The following is a 15,340-nucleotide window of genomic DNA, read 5'->3' as shown; positions in this document are numbered from 1 at the left end:
AAACAAACCAGCCCCAATGGAGTTTGTATCTGGTGCAGTGGTGAGAAAGATCCACATTACTCGCTGCATTATGTATTGAAATGGTCAAAACACAACAAACAAATTAAAAAAAAATACACTTCTGTCTAAAGATAGTAGTCTCTTCAATGTTTAAATAAGGTGCCGAGAATAGATTTTTTTTTTTTTTTTTTGGCAGTCTAAGTGCACTTCCATGAGCCTAGGATTGAGATGTATGTGGAATTTGCTCATGTGGTAGATGGTACTCATCATCAAGGATAAAAAATAATGGTCATATCAAGGAGGACAAGTAAGATTGCCTTGTACCTGACTTAAGTTATACAAATCTGGAATGGCATCACACAGTTAGGGTTTCAAACTTTACTTGGTGAAGCACAAAATTATTTTACTTTATTTTATTAGATTTTATGCATATCTGTATGTGTGTGCACAAGTTTATGTGTATGTGGGGAAGCGGTCATATTTACGTATGTACAGAGGCCAGAGGACAGCCTCAGTGTTGCTCCTCTCATGTGCCATTCACCACTTTTGATACAGGGTCTCTTTTGGCATAGTTTACCAAGTATAGACTGGCTGGCCCAGGGATCCCACCTGTCTTTGCTGCCCCAAAGCTAAGATCACAAGGACAGGCCATTGTTCCTGGTTTTTTTTTTTTTTTTTTTTTTTTTCCCTTGGGTTCTTCAGATTGAATTTGGGTCTTTATGGTTGCAAGGCAGTTTGCCAACATGGCTATCTTCCCAGCTTGAGCTTCCCACATCTCGAGTGAAGCATTTATCCAGTGCACTTGGGTGGGAAGGAAGTGCCACCTCCTAAAATTCTGGGAAATACAGTAGCTATTGAGAGGAAAGAACTAGAGCAAGTTTTTTTTTTTTTTTTTTTAACCTCATGTAGAGACAGAAACAACAAAATTCATGGAGATTCACATTCTGTCTGTAATAATCCGAACAGAGTGGCATCATGGAGGTGATTGGTCAGTTCTAGATTGGCTTGGATTGGAAAGCTACCCAGCCTGTCACAAGAGATGGAGATCCACTGTAAGAGCAAAGGGAAACACCCCAGGGCATGTTTCCTGGTTTTCCAGCCATCAACACTAACTCTTCTGAATCTTTTCTTTTTTGTTTCTGAAATTGCCAGCACAAGATATCCTGTCAAATGTATCAGTTGAAAGTCCTCATAGTGGTAGCTCTGAAAGATGCACTAAACCAGTGCTCTCATCTCTATGTATTCATTACCTTATTGCCATCTCTCTCATGGGTAACAGCCCCCACATATACTCATATAATCCATTTCCACACACATCATTTAGATAATTGTTGTAGTCAGCTTCACATTACTGGGATGAACCTCCAACCAGACATTGTTTATGGATGACTGGGTTTGTTTCAGACTTACAAATTCAGAGGAAGTTCCACCAATAGTGTGTAGAAGGTCTTAATTTGGCTAACTGACCCATTCAGTGGAATGCATCCCATAGCTGGAGCTGGGAAACAAATCAGATCCATATCAAAGAAATGAGCCCACTCTCCATTATCATGCTTCCACCAATTGTGGGCTACAAGAGGGCCTACACCTATTAAATTCTCTCTAAAAAAATAATGGTTATACCATTTATCTGGTGCTGACTTCACTCTCCATTGGAGAATTTCCTTCTTTCTTTTACATGGATGCACATCCTGAGGAGAGAATCAGCCCATCACACCTCACCAGGGCCCCAGCTGAAACCAAGAGAAATTGGAGAAATCAGCAAGAGTGCTGTCAAAGAATGGTGAACCTGGTACCAGCACAAGAGTGAAGGAGATAGACACAGAGAACACTCAACTCCTACCAAACCAGATATTCAGAGACACAGAGGCTCCCAAGACCTCATCACTGAAGTTGACTTAAAATGAACCCAATATGGCTCAGGGAAATTTGTGGAAGAGGGGTGGAAAGATTTTTAGAGCCACATGTTGGGACATTTTGCCCAGAGACATTGCCTTTTACCCATAACTGATGGTAAACCCCACAATGCACCACCCACATTCCCCAGCTAGGGGGTCTCTGTAGAGGGGGGAGGACAAGGAGGTGGGTAGGGATTATACCAATATGACTGTATATACTGTGTACATAACTAATAAAAAATAGAAAATAAAAAAGCTGCTTTCTATAATTTGACCTTATGACACTCATTGTTTTAACTGCAGTGCACTTTATCCTCCCAGAACACGCTCAACTCTACTTCTGCCCTGTGTTTGCTGGTCTTCATTTTGACTATATTTCCCAGCTCTTCAATAGCTTTCTCCACCTTTTGCTCAGAGAAAGCATTGTTGATGAACCAGTTCAACACTACAACAAAGTTATTTCTTTACACATCACTGAATTACATACTTATAACATATTACTTAATATTTTGTCCTCCTGCCCTCTCTTCTGTTCTCCTTTTTTCCCCTCCCTCCCTCCTTTTTTCCTCCCTCCCTCCCTTCCTTCCTTCCTTCTTTTTCCTCTTTCTTCCTTCTTTCTCTCTCTACCTTTCCTTCTCTTTCTTAGTCTTCACTAACTAGAATAAACTTTCATTAGAACAAGGGACTTCCTTCACATTCTTCACAGAACTATAAAGATTGAGAATTATCTTGTTAGCTCAGGGACTAATCCACATGCAGCTTCTGGCAAATGGTTGAACAAATAGCTCTCAGTGAGTCATCAGGTGATTTAAATCTCAAGGATTTGGCATAACACTATATATGTATTTAAGTCTAACATACAATCAATAGAATATTTTGTTGGGTATGGTAGCACACGCCTTTAATCCCAGCACTCAGAAGGCAGAGGTAGGAGGATTGCTGTGAGTTTGAGGCCATGCTGAGAATACATAGTGTATTCTAGGTCAGCCTGAGCTAGAGTAAGACCCTGCCTCAAAAAAACAAAAAAAACAAATTAAAATTAAATTGTCATTGGATATATAAAGAAGTTTCATTTTCATTTTTGAAATATAGTCCACATTGTGCATAACTTCTTTTCTACAACTAAAAATCAATACATCAGTTTTTTTTTCTGTTAGCAACTCTTCTCCTTCTTACAGATGACATCCCTTGTTTCAGTGATATAAAGCAACCAGTAATCTACATGCTCTCAATAACTTGTTGATAATCTTGTTTGTGACTTGTAAATATTGACATAATGGTGAAAATCTCAAGTAGAACCCATGAATTTTCATTCCTTATATAATGTATCCTTCAAACAAGGTACTCAAGATTGAAAAGTTGAGGACAGGCAGTCCTATGGTTTTCCATTTTACAAAACACGGGCAAAGAAAACAGTTAAGAATAGTGTGCTAGGTTGGGGTGATTCAAGTCTCCCACAGCTCAAAAGTTACTTAATTCAGAGTTGCACTGAGGGCCCGGATCTATTCCTAGCTTTCTGAGGGACAAAGGTTTTACCCACAATCTGCAGTCAGTGCTAGAGTTATATTTAGGCAAGGAAGCTGATACAATTGGAAGTGCATCATCAAGGAAAGGGGTGGAAGCTATCAAGTAGGGAGGACCCTGCTTAATACAGCATGGTCCAATCTGTAAGTATGGTTCCCACTGGTCTGTGGGAGAGGAGAGAGAAGCAGTGAGCACACTTGTTTAATCAGCACTTCTGTATGACTCCACACCACCAGTTCTGGAGTGCTTTAATAAAGTGGTCTCTTGGCTACTGGTAATGGGTGGGCTGAGACACTTAGCAACAGGAAAGGAACAGGTGTCTGGACTTAGGTGAGCTGGTCCACTTGCACCTGAAGAGACTGCAGAAATTGGCTGCAGCTAGAGCTTAGGCTGTCCCTGCAGTGAGCTCAGATACAGTGAGCTCAGAGCCTTAGGTTATTCTCTGGAAAATTTTACACTATTTCATTTGTATATATGTACCACTATAATGCTATTGAAATGAATCTATAATTACTTATTTTGTGAATCCAGCTTATTGACTAACTGCCAAGGCTTGGCCTTGTGAACTCATTCAGCTTATGTTGAGCTGGCCCAGTTTATAAACAGAAATGTTCTCTTTCTCCTTAATATCAAAATATTGATGCATTTTTGACATCTCTTCAACTCTTTCTATATCAAAGCATATTGTAAGACTTCATGAGTGGGATAATGTCTGTATCCTCCATCAACTTTCAGTGTTCACATAGATGCATCCCATTTTATTCATAGCATCTACTTCACTAGTAACCAGTTAAATTGCACATTAAAGGAACTATATCATGAATGTCTTGACAAAAGGTTAAAGGATATATATCTAGGGTCCATACAAGGTTTTTATCATTTGAATAATTCTTTAAAAATGTAAACAACATTCTTATTCCAAAGGCCTCTTAAAAATAAGCTTCAGGCATGGGCCAACTATGACAGAATTTATTTTTTCTGGTTACTAGAATAAAGAAAATTATGAACTGGCTTCATTCAATAATTCTACATTTCTCATCCAAATAAAGGAATAATAATATAGGCAAACAGAATTGAAATATTTTGTATTGTGAAAAAGCTTTGAGAGGGCTGGAGAGATGGCTTAGAGGTGAAACACTTGCCTGTTAAGCCTAAGGACTCCGGTTCAAGGCTCGATTCCCTCAGACCCACATTAGCCAGATGCACAAGGAGGGGACACATGTCTGGAGTTCATTTGCAATGGCTGGAGGCCCTGGTGTGTCCTTTCTTTTTCTCTTTCTTTCTATCTGTCTCTTTCTATTTGTGTATCTGTTGCTCTCAAATAAATAAAAATAAACAACAACAACAACAACAAAAGCTTGGAGAGAGGATATTAAAGATTTCCAAATGTCCATAGCCATCCTAGACAACATTAGTCTAGTCCCAATGTAATCTTAGAAAGTCAGTGACCCGATAACTTTGTTTTCAAGTACCCCCCCCACTCACTTTGCTTCCAGAAAAGGCATCCTATTTAATGACGAAACTGGAAATACATCTTAAATATTGCTCCTTTTATATTCTATGAGTCTGGACAAGGAAAAGTATTACTATTCTTATATATGATAATATTATTTTTCATCTCATATCCTTTTTCCCTAATTTTAGACCAAATCATCAGTGGTGATACTGAAAGGCCCAAGAATTCAGAAGCCCAGAAATACTATCACGCTCCAAAGGGAGCTTAAGCGGGCCCCTGCATACCTCAAACTCCAGGCTTTACTCTCTGTTGGAAGCAAGTAAAGAAACCCTCTTCTCATTATATCAGAGCCCGCTCCTAATATAAAACTAGGTAAAAAGGGCATGAGATAGCCCTCAAGGATGGGAAATGAATAATAAAGTGAACCACTTATTTGGTTTCTGAAAATAGCCTGCACCATAAGCCCTAATAGCCCGCACCATAAGCCGTAGCAGCCTGCCTCAGACCACCAAGGTCATAGGAGACTGATACCACACTCTGCTACTCCTACACAAGGACCTGCACAAATGCTGACCACCAAGGTCATAGGAGACTGATTGGTCCATGAGGGGCTTGAACAAATTAAACTAATTGGCTTAGAAACTATGGAGTGGCACAAACTGACTGGCTCACACCCCACAGGCTCCTGATGTTAAAAAAAAAAAGATTGGTCTAATGCACAGGCTTTGTTAGAAACCCTATAAAAACTGTCCTGTTCCTACATTCGGGGCTCTGCAGTCCTCTACCCCTGCGTGGTGTATGACTGTGGGCCCCAGCGTGCTTGGAATAAAAATCCTCTTGCTGTTTGCATCAAGACCGTTTCTCGTGAGTGATTTGGGGTGTCGCCATTTCTGGGCAGAGTGTGGGGTCCTCGTTCTGGGGGTCTTACAATACTAATAATTACATTAGGTTCATGTGCCTATTTTACATTTTGTAGCTTACAAAGCTCATTTCTAGATGAAAATAAAGGTGTTTTCTCTAACTTTTATATTTCTGATAATACTTGTCAAAATTTAGTGTCATACTCAAGAAGTAATACTTCAAGAAAAATATCCTTAAAAAATTCATGTATTCAGGGCTGGAGAGGTGGCTTAGTACTTAAGCACTTGCCTATAAAGCCTAAGGAACCTGATTTGAGGCCCAATTCCTCAGGACGCACTTAAGCCAGATGCACAAAGTGGCACATGCATCTGGAGTTTGTTTTCAGTGGCTGGAGGCCCTGGTGCACCCATTATCTCTCTCTCTGGCTCTTTCTCTCTATCTGTTTCTCTCAAATAAAATAATAAAAAAATAAAATGAAATAAATTCATGTATTCACTGACTGAAAATCCCAAGACAAACACTCAAATATTGTCCATTTTCATTCAATTGTTTTGTATGTTCATTACAATATTAACTTTCCAGGCTTATAGCCTTGCATGAGGCTGGTTAATCAATGTAAAAGAATTAAGGATTATGACATTAGTGGTTTCATTTTATACAAGAAGTCTTCCATGGCCTTTTGTGAATAGGTATACAGGTCTTCTCTCATCAAGTAGCATTTTCTTCTGGTTATAGAGGATAGCTCCAAATTCAACAACTTGGTATAGACTTTGAGTATTTGGTGGGTACTCATCCCTCTCAATGTCCTAAAAAAATTCTACTTTACCTCATTGGCATGCTCTTTTATAAATAGAGAATACTCTCTTCATAACTACTGGCTATATGCAATTAGTTTATCAGGGTTCATTCTCTCCCTTCTTCCCCTTCCTCCTTCTTCCATCACCATATTATATTTCTTTACCAAGTTAGCATGATGTCTTCAATGAGACAGCTTTTAAAGTGAAGTCAAGGACAATGGAATATGGTTAATTAAAAATAGCAATTTCAATTGGAATACCCTCAGGTCAATTTTATGAATCCAGAATATATATGAAGCCCTGAATGCAGGATATTCTGGCACTAGAAGAAAAGCAGATTCTCAAGTGCCTCATGAACATAGATATGAAAATTCTCAACAAAATTCCAACCATATTAGACAGTGTATGTAAAGGATAGTTCACCAAGCATGTATCATAGGGAAAGTGAAAACTCCCATAACCCTGCAACATAGATAACACATAAAGGTTGGGACCAGCACAAGGGTGAAGGAGATCAACACAGAGAACACACAACTCCTACCAAAACAGATATCCAGAGACACAGTGTCTTCCAATACCTCATTACTGAAGCAGACCTAAAATGAACCCAACATGGCTCAGGGAAATTTGCAGAAGAGGGGGTGGAGCAACACTTTGAGTCATGATACACAGAGGCATTACCTCTTACCCATATAAGATGGCTAACCCCACAATGCATGACCCATATTCCCCAACTAGGAGGGTCCTTGCAGATGGGAGGTGGGTAGGATGGGAATGAGGCTATCAATGGTACCAACTTGACTGCATTTACTAAGTACAAAACTAATAAAATAAAAAAGAAAATGTTAGCACTATAATCAAATAAATTAACACTGCCCTTTTAAAACCAAAAAATACCTGCATACTGAAAATTTTGAAACATTGAAAAAAATAAATTGATACTAATAAATATATGAATTCATAAATTGAAGAATTAATCTATTTAAAATGTCCATATTGCCAAAGCAGTCTACGTATTCAATGAAATCCTATTCTGATTTTCATGTTATTTTTCACAATAGGGAAAACATTCCCCTTGTTCATATGAAATTTCAAGGTTTCAAATGGCCAAAGCAAATTCTGTGCAAAAAAATCAATTCAAAAGTCATGCTGCCTGACTTAAAAATATGTGACACAATTATTTCCATCAAAACAGTATTTTATTAATATACAAGAAAACACATGGAGCAGTGGAAAAAGGGGTAAAGTCCAGAAAAAAACCTTCACATCTGTAGTCAATTACTCTTTGACAAAGGAACCAAGAATATATATAAAGGACAGTTTCTTCAATAAAAAAAAAAAGTTTGGGAAATTTGCCATGTACATATAAAATAAAACTGGGCCTTTAGCTTATCTGTAGATAAAGAAACAACTCAAAATTAATTAAATTTAATACCAAAAGCTACAAAATACCTAGGATACAACCCAAGAAGAACATTGGTTTGAGAAATAATTTGCATATGAATCCTAACAAGGAGGGGCCAAGGGGAGGGGGTAGGTCATGGATGAGCCTAATAATGGTACCAAACTGACTGTATTTACTGAATACAAAACTATTTAATTAAATAAAAAAATAAAAAAAACACAATAAAACATAGACAATCAAAGCAAAAAAATAAATAAATAAATAAACCATTGGGCTGGAGAGATGGCTTAGTGGTTAAGCGCTTGCCTGTGAAGCCTAAGGACCCTGGTTCAAGGCTCGGTTCCCCAGGTCCCACGTTAGCCAGATGCACAAAGGGGTGCACGCGTCTGGAGTTCGTTTGCAGTGGCTGGAAGCCCTGGCGCGCCCATCCTCTCTCCCTCTATCTGTCTTTCTCCCTGTGTCTGTCACTCTCAAATAAATAAATAAATAATGAACAAAAAATATTAAAATAAAATAAAATAAAATAAAATAAAATAAACAGTAAGATTACATCAAACTATGTAGCTTCTTCACAAAACAAATGTTTCCTGGAGAAAATAAACAATCTGCATAATGGAGCAAATCCATGATAATTATGCAATCTGATAAAGAGTTAATATTCAAAATATATAAGGAACTCAACAAACTCAATAGTAAGAAAGCCACATAATTTAAGAGTGGGAAATGGAGCTGAACATACATTACCAAGAATAACACATACAGATAACCTATGGGTTATGTGAGAAATGCTCATCACTAATCATTAGGGAAATGCAAATTGAAACCACACTGAGATTCGACCTCACACCTGTTAGAATAGCTATTGTTAAAGAGACAACAGAGCAGTGTTGGTGAAAGCATGAATAAAAGGAACTATTTTAGAATGTTGGCCAGAATGGAAGTTAGTTTGCCTCTGTAGGTAACAGAAATAATAAAGTGTTCTGAAAAAGTTAAAAGTAGAAATATAGAAAAAAGAAAAAATACATGATATGTAATTTCTCCTTATGTATTATACATAAACATATATATTTCAATATATGTATTGAAATCAGAATGTGGAAGAACTATTTGTAGCCCTATCTTTAAAACAATATTTTATTTTTATTTATTGAGAGGAGAATGAGTCAGAGGAAGAGAAAGAGAGAAAAAGAATGGTTTTGCACTGCAAATGAACTCCAGATGCATTCACCACCTTGTGCATCTGGCTTACTGGGTCCTGGGGCTTTCCAGGCAAGTGACTTAACCACTAAGTCATCTTTCCAGACCTGTACCTCTATCTTAACTGTTTATTAGTAATTATGACTAAAATATGAAAGCATCTTACTGACCACCAATACACAAATGGATAAAAATTATATATCTATACACACAGGAATCACTGTCAGCCTTAAAAAAAACAATTCTTTCATTTGTGATGCGATTAATTTAGAGTATACTAGACATCAAAGAAAAACCATCATGTGATATCACTCATATGTTGAATCTAAAATCACAAAACTATAGCAATATATAGTTAGCAAAAGATAGAGAGGTGGGCAAATATAGAAGGGGTAAAGGAGATGTTGGCCCAAGGACACAAAGTTTAAGATTACAAGGAAGGAGAACAGGAAATTTATTGAACAGCAAGATGGCTATAATTGATCATAATGGTAATCTATTGTATGTTTCAAAATTGCTAAGAATATATTTTAAAGAGTCTTTCCACAAATATATGACAGCTATGTGAGATGATATATAAATAAGTTGGTAGATTTAAAAATTCTACAATCTATATTTGTATCAAAACATCACATTATGACAAACAAATACATGCAATTATTTTTGATGAAATATTGTTTTATTGAATTATTCTTTTTTCTACTACTGAAAACAAGGAATTTTTTGATTTTGTATTGGATCAAGTATGTAAACTGTGAGATCAAAGTTTGAGTTTTATTGGTGACCTTTTTCTCAGAAACTTTTATTACCTTTAAGTCTGAACATTCCTGGTCAGCACTCAGATTGTGTTTTCCATTTACCTTCAATTATTTTGTTTTCTACTCCCTTTCTGTACTTCCTTGCATACTTTGCATATAGTTAATAATACAGAAATTATTCCCCATAGTAACGGAGAGTCAGTAGTAACCAACACTAAACAAGTTAAATTGTTTCAATTAGAAAAGAGTGCAAACGAGATTTTTGAATAATTACTTTACTTGTAACACTTCTGAGGTTAATGTGAAAAATATCATGTAGTTTTTGCTTTGTTTAAAAATTAGGATATAAGATTATGGAGAGGATATTGCAACAAAATTGTCTCTAACAAATAGCATAAGCAAGAAAAATGCTTTTAATTTTCTGTAATTTATTTGAAGGATATTGCATGTTCTGCAAATTATAAAAGTCCACATTCATGAATAAACCCTAAATTGTTTTAAAATTACAAAAGTTGCTGCTAGTATTTAAGAAAATCAATATAACAAAATTATAGTGGTATCTCTAAATATGTGTCTAGAGCATGCATTTTAGGTATATTTAAGTAAATGTAATGGTTCCAATATAGAATGATTTAGGTTGATTCTTAAGTTACTGCATACTGGGCTGGGAAAATGGCTCAGTGGGCAAGAGTACTTGCTGTCTGAGGATCTGAATGGGTCTGGGTTCAATACTCAGCACCCATGTAAACACTGAGTATAGCCATGAATGCCTCTATCCCCAATCCTATGGAGTACCGTGGATGCCTTCTTCCTAATCCTATGGATAGTTACCATGGGTACCTGCTTCCTCAATCCTATATGATATGGAGACAGGCGCATAACTGAGGATAGGTGGTGAGCCTGTCTGACCCAAAACAATAGCTCCAGTTACAGTGAGAGATATCCTCCCAAGGAAACAACATGAATGAGTGATAGAGAAAGACATCTGACCTTCTCTGGCCTCTGCATTCATGCACACAGAGCTGCATAGATTGTGCATAGACATACATCACACCATTCATGCCATACACACACACATGCAAAAAAAATAATTGCTACATACTGAAGAGTATTTTGTAGCCATAACTCTTCTTTTTTAATCACCATAAGACACTTTTAGGGACTAGGTTTAAATCCCTTAGATAGATTATACGGAAGTTCCCATTGAGGTTTCATTACTTTATGCAATGTTTCTGCAATATTGAGATGTCACATATTTTTGTATTGAATATAAAGTAATATTAAGCATTTTAAAGTTACATGTAATTGTTTTGGAGGAGATTTTGTAGCATTTATGCTTTAGAATAGCTGAAATAACAAAATTGTAATCACTCATTTTGTGAACTTATTTGATTTAAACCACTCTCAGAAATTAGCATATATTCACAAAGAGAAATGAACACCTCTGCATAAATATTATACACTGTTACAAGTTGATAGAATTGTATGTTTTCTTCCCTGTTGTATCCAAGTAAAGCTATAATTTAACAATCTTAGTAAATGCTATCACTATGAGATATTATTAAATCTGAGTTTACAGCATTCAAGAATGTTTGTCACTACTATACATGAACTAATTCACAGAATTAGTTATATATATACACATACACACACATATGGTTGGAAATGTTTATGAGTAATTTATATTTCTACTTGTACATTAAGAAAGTAATACAATATATTTAAAAAATCTTAAATTCAGTTTGAAAAGCATGCAATCCTCTATTTTTCTTCATTGTGTGGTACAGAATTATGTTAACTTTATAATCAGTACAACAATGTTGACCAAAGTACAACTTAGGAATCACTAGCAGCTACCAGTTCTGTGCGCACTCATTCATTTTGATTTTGAATTTGTATAGTTGGAGGTTTCTTTAGTATGTTGCTACACAGTTGATTCTAGAGAACTCAATTTCATTTGCTTGTAATCATTTTTCAAACTGCCAAGGTCATTTTTAATTCTAATCCTGTCTTCCAAGGTGCTCACCCATCCTGATGATGTGATGTACTTGGCAAACTTAATGACTACCTTCTCCAGCTTGTAATCCATCACGCACAGCGATGTTAAATGCACCCAGGACTGATCTCTGCAGAATATCACCTGTTATGAGTTTAGGGGCAATGGTTCTACATCATGTTATTTTTAAATTCTGGTGATTACCTTATTTTTCACACTGTGCCTTAGAGATAGACAAATAGAAAGCTGTCTGCATTAAATGAAACCAGGCTCATTCTGGGAGATGGATGCCAGTAGGTTTGACACATTCCTTACAAATTGCAGCACACTGCCTTGCCATGCACTCTGGGACACGTTCACAAGCCACAGTCTTACTGTACTCTTGACTGCCAAACACTAGCAAGTTGCCCAGGTTTCAGCACAATTTTATTTTGGTCACATGAGAAGAATTTGTTCTGGTGACAACTCCCTCAATAATTTTGTATTGGGTAGAAATAGTAAAGATCTATGCTGAGCAAATTACCTGCTTTGGTTCAGGAATTGGTATGTTGGGCAAAGATATTAAAGTTTCCATCCATGTGTATTCATATTTTAATGAAGGAAAGTTCCTTTTGAATTATTATAGGCTAAAACTCAATTGCAGATTATTATAGGTAACTGTTCCCTGAAGGTAAAGATGGAAATTTAGACTGGATTAAGTAGAGTAGTATTATTGTTGTTATTATTGATATTGCTGAAAATAAATACTGGCATCATGCATCCCAAATAAATGCTATATATCAGCTCCTGTAAGCTTTTTGTTTTGTTTTGTTTTGTTTTGTTTTGTTTTCTGAGGTTGGGTCTCACTCTAGCCCAGGCTGACCTGGAATTCACTATGTAGTCTCAGGCCTTGAACTCATGGCAATCGTCCTACCTCTGCCTCCCAAGTAATGGGGTTAAAGGCATGTGCCATCAAGCCTGGCTCCTTCTAAATATTTTTAACCTGGAATATAAATTGAGTAGCTGCCTTTTAAAATGTCTATTGGAAATTTTGAGATGGATTCTATGCCTAACAGAAGAGAACAACTCATGAAGTAGCCATGTCTCCCATGGGGAGAAACCAGAGGGACAAAATATATTTTATCTTTTTGCTCCTCCTCTAGCTCATTTTCAGCCTCCCTTTGACTAAGAGTCAGTAAGAACTGAGCCAAAAACACTGGGAAACTTGAAGAACTCATATTGTTCAAATCAATACTCCTGGGACAATAGCGTCTGGAGTTTTATTTTCCTCACTAGCTGGAGAAGAGTATCTGTGTTCAAACTGTTCCAGGAAATGCGTGTGAGGTACTGATGGCCAGAACAAATGCTGTGGGCTGCCCAGAGTTCCCTCCATTTATCACCAGGCCATGCAGGTTCTTCTGTATTCATTTCTTAAAATTATTTTGGTGTATGGAATCTATTCTTATTTCTCAATTAAAATATTTCCTTTTACTTTTTATTTTCTTTAAACTTACTTTTATGGCTTCATTTTTTTCTTTTAAGATGAAAATTTTAAAATCAGGATACCAGTCACCTTTAATGATCATACTATTATTCAGTTTGTACTTAAATATCACATTCCATAATGATCAATATAACTAAACTTTAACAATTAATTTGGATGATCAATGGTAAAGTTTAATGCAACCAATCTCGTTTGATGGTTACTATTTCATTGCTTACTCTATCATAGCTGATGAAAGTCAGCAATTCTGAAAAATTGCATCTTATGAAGAAATATTCAATATTACAAACATCTGAGTCTGGATATTATTGTTCACATATTAAGCAATCCTTTCAGGACATTCACCTCATTTGTCTTTCAAAAAACTGCCTAATTTGAATTATTTCTTTTTTTAAAAAAATATTTATTTATTTATTTATTTATTTGAGAGCGACAGACACAGAGAGAAAGACAGATAGAGGGAGAGAGAGAGAGAATGGGCACGCCAGGGCTTCCAGCCTCTGCAAACGAACTCCAGACACGTGCGCCCCCTTGTGCATCTGGCTAACGTGGGACCTGGGGAACCGAGCCTCGAACCGGGGTCCTTAGGCTTCACAGGCAAGCGCTTAACTGCTAAGCCATCTCTCCAGCCCTGAATTATTTCTTAATTCATACTCAGTGACAAAAGAGATGTCAAATCTAAGAAACATAAGACTAGCTTGTAAGTTAAAATTATTACAATCCCTTTAAAATGCACATAAAACGGTAATATACTATGTTCAATCAGCAAAGAACTGTAGCTAGAAGTGAAAGGAGCTGTTGTGAGGGTGGAGGAGGCAAGACATGGGCGAGTCTATTGTGATATTTGGGAATGAAACGCAGTTTTCTTCCATTGTGCATCTGTTGCACTGCAGATGGTTTTGCCACCTACTTCCAGGTGGGTGAATAACAGTAAGCTTGGTTGGCAGTAATACTGCAACACCTAGGAAACATAAGATGGCATCTTCAACTGTAGTCTCCTGAGTCAGAACCAGATCCATACAGAAGCAAGCAGAGAAAAGAAAGTGTACAGCTTCGGGCCCTGTGAAGCTGGGAGGCTGTTCAACACATGTTTCTAAGCTGAAGACTGAGGCAAAGATGCTGAAATTGAACCAAGGTTAGAAATCCAAAGTAGCTGCTAAATGTCAAATTTTCCACCTAGTCTACATGCTCATTGGTGGCTCCGGCTTCTTTCTGTTTCCTGTTCTCCTCTTCTCACTGAAAGCCAGTCTCCGCTCTTCCCTCAGCATGCTAAGCCCACAGACTCCACCGCCAGGCCTCGACAGGTCTGTGTTTCCCCTCTTGCTCACTTTGTACAGGTCTCTGAGCACATTCTAATTTTTTCAGAAAAGTGCCACTTTGACCAACATCATCTACAGTATTGGCATGCTAATTATACATTGCTCTGAGATGATTTTCCCTGGAGCTGCTAATGTCATTTGGTTTAATAAACAATTCTTATATATTAAAGAATAAAGACAGTAGTCATAAGAGGGGAAATAAGTGATGAGAATAAAAGCACAAATTAATGTCATGTAATGAATGAGGTAAGTCAATTGGAAAGAATGAAGACACTGAAATCTGAGGAGAGGAGCTGGGGTCACTTTTGGGGTATTGCTACAGAATGGCATGGGGTTAGTGTGGGACCATTACAAGTACCAGCCAAAGTTGGAGCAGTGTGTCGCCATATGCAGAAGGTGTTTGGGGAACCAAACAGACAGAGCTCAGGAGTCTGAGGGTGAGTTTTGGAGTCAGGGTTGTGATTTTTAAGTCTGGATTTTGTAACTTTTCATTTTTCCTAAATCCTAGGACTCAAGATTAAGGAATAGAATGCACTAGAGATACTGCCACTATGCCATATATGCCAGATCATAATATAATCATGGGATGCATAGATTGTGATCTACTGAAACAGACCATGATTTTGCTGTTTATTCTTAATATAAA

At 37.0% G+C, this 15,340-nt stretch overlaps 1 protein-coding gene and 1 pseudogene across 5 annotated transcripts in view; both read right to left on the bottom strand.

Moving 5' to 3' along the window:
• The window catches only part of Kcnh7 (potassium voltage-gated channel subfamily H member 7), a 461,887-nt gene that overhangs the window by 206,234 nt on the left and 240,313 nt on the right, over window positions 1–15,340 (bottom strand). The window lies entirely within an intron of this gene.
• The window catches only part of LOC105945115, a 90,706-nt pseudogene that overhangs the window by 39,923 nt on the left and 35,443 nt on the right, over window positions 1–15,340 (bottom strand).

This window comes from Jaculus jaculus, chromosome 4 (genome assembly GCF_020740685.1).
Source record: "Jaculus jaculus isolate mJacJac1 chromosome 4, mJacJac1.mat.Y.cur, whole genome shotgun sequence".
Taxonomy (NCBI): domain Eukaryota; kingdom Metazoa; phylum Chordata; class Mammalia; order Rodentia; family Dipodidae; genus Jaculus; species Jaculus jaculus.
Note: the sequence above shows the minus strand (reverse complement) of the source record. Positions and strands in the feature narration are given on the sequence as shown.